Raw genomic sequence first — 2,782 nt, forward strand, 5'->3', positions numbered from 1 at the left:
GATTGAAGATGAACTCAATGAAATAAAAAGAGAAGGCAAGACAAGAGAAAAAAGAGTGAAAAGAAGTGAACAAAGCCTCCAAGAAATATGGGATTATGTGAAAAGACCTAATCTATGCTTGATCGGTATACCTGAATATGATGGGAAGAATGAATCCAAGCTGGAAAACACACTCCAGGATACTATCCAGGAGAACTTCCCAAGCCTAGCAAGGCAGTCCAACATTCAAATTCAAGAGATACAGAGAACTCCACAAAGATATTCCTCAAGAAGAGCAACCCCAAGGCCCATAATTGTCAGATTCACCAGGGTTTAAATGAAGGAAAAAATGCTAAGGGAAGCCAGAGAGAAAGGTCAGGTAATCCACAGAGGGAAGCCAATCAGACTCACAGTGGATCTCTCCGCAGAAACCCTACAAGCCAGAAGAGAGTGGGGTCCAATATTCAACATCCTTAAAGAAAAGAGCCTTCAACCCAGAATTTCATATCCAGCCAAACTAAGCCTCTTATGTGAAGAGAAATAAAATCCTATATGAACAAGCAATTACTGAGAGATTTTGTAACCACCAGACCTGCCCTCACAAGAGCTCCTGAAAGAAACACTAAGCACAGAAAGGAACAAGTACCAGACACTGCAAAAGCAAACCAGTGGGCAAAGACCAAAAATGCAATGGAGAAAATGAATCAACTAACGGGAAAGAAAACCAGCCAGTAACAAAATGGCAGGATCAAATTCACACATAACAATATTAACATTGAGTGTAAACGGCCTAAACGCCCCAATCAAAAGACACAGACTGGCAAACTGGATAAAAAGTCGAGACCCATCAGGGTACTGTATTCAGGAAACCCATCTCACATACAAAGACACACATAGACTCAAAATAAAGGATAGAAGAATATATACCAAGCAAATGGAGAACAAAAAAAAGCAGGGGTTGCAATGGTAATCTCTGATAAAATGGACTTCAAACCAACAAAGATCAAAAGCGACAAAGAAGGACACTATATAATGGTAAAAGGATCAATCAAACAAGAAGAGCTAACTCAGATGGGTTCACAGCCGAATTCTACAAGGCATACAAAGAGGAGCTGGTACCATTCCTTCTGAAACTATTCCAAATAATCCAAAAAGAGGGAATCCTTCCCAAATCATTTTATGAGACAAACATCATCCTGATACCAAAACCCGGCAGAGACTCAACAAGAAAAGAAAACTTCAGACCAATATCCATGATGAACATAGATGCAAAAATCTTCAATAAAATACTGGCAAGCCGATTGCAACAGCACATCAAAAGGCTTATCCACCACGATCAAGTAGGCTTCATCCCAGGGATGCAAGGCTGGTTCAACATACACAAGTCTATAAACGTAATTCACCGCATAAACAAAACCAAAGACAAAAACCACATGATGATCTCAATTGATGCAGAGAAGGCATTTGACAAAATTCAACAGCGCTTTATGCTAAAAACCCTCAATAAACTAGGTATTGACGGAACGTATCTCAAAATAATAAAAGCTATTTACAACAAACCAACAGCCAATATCATACTGAATGGGCAAAAACTGGAAGCACTCCCTTTGAAATCTGGCTCTAGACAAGGATGCCCACTTTCACCACTCCTTTTCAATATAGTACTGGAAGTTCTAGCCAGAGCAATCAGGCAAGAAAAAGAAATCAAGGGTATTCAAATAGGAAAGGAGGAAGTCAAATTGTCTCTATTTGCAGACGACATGATTGTATATCTAGAAGACTCCATTGTCTCAGCCCCAAATCTCCTGAAACTGATAAGCAACTTCAGCAAAGTCTCAGGATACAAAATCAATGTGCAAAAATCACAAGCATTCCCATACACCAATAACAGACTTAAAGAGAGCCAAATCAAGAACGAACTGCCATTCACAATTGCCACAAAGAGAATAAAATACTTAGGAATACAACTAACAAGGAACGTAAAGGACCTCTTCACGGAGAACTACAAGCCACTGCTCAATGAAATAAGAGAGGACACAAACAGATGGAGAAACATTCCATGTTCATGGTTAGGAAGAATCAATGTCGTGAAAATGGCCATACTGCCCAAAGTAATTTACGGATTCAACGTTATTCCCATCAAGCTACCAATGACTTTCTTCACAGAACTGGAAAAAAACACCTTAAACTTCATATGGAACAAAAAATGAGCCCGCATAGCCAAGTCAATTCTAAGCAAAAAGAACAAAGCGGGAGGCATCACACTACTGGACTTCAAACTATACTACAAGTCCACAGTAATCAAAACAGCATAGTACTGGTACCAAAACAGAGATATAGACCAATGGAACAGAACAGAGGCTTCGGAGGCAACACAACCTATCTACAACCATCTGATCTTTGACAAACCTGAAAAAAGCAAGCAATGGGGAAAGGAATCCCTGTTTAATAAATGGTGTTGGGGAAACTGGCTAGCTATGTGCAGAAAGCAGAAACTGAATCCCTTCCTGACATCTTACACTAAAATTAACTCCAGATGGATTAAAGACTTAAACATAAGACTTAACACCATAAAAACCCTAGAAGAAAATCTAGGCAAAACTATTCAGGACATAGGTGTAGGCAAGAACTTCATGACCAAAACACCAAAAGCATTGGCAATAAAAGCCAAAATAGACAAATGGGACCCAATCAAACTCCACGGCTTCTGCATGGCAAAAGAAACAGTCATTAGAGTGAATCGGCAACCAACAGAATGGGAAAAAATTTTTGCAGTCTACCCATCTGACAAAGGGCTGATATC

Source organism: Cebus imitator, unplaced genomic scaffold (assembly GCF_001604975.1).
Source record: "Cebus imitator isolate Cc_AM_T3 unplaced genomic scaffold, Cebus_imitator-1.0 Scaffold125, whole genome shotgun sequence".
Classification (NCBI taxonomy): domain Eukaryota; kingdom Metazoa; phylum Chordata; class Mammalia; order Primates; family Cebidae; genus Cebus; species Cebus imitator.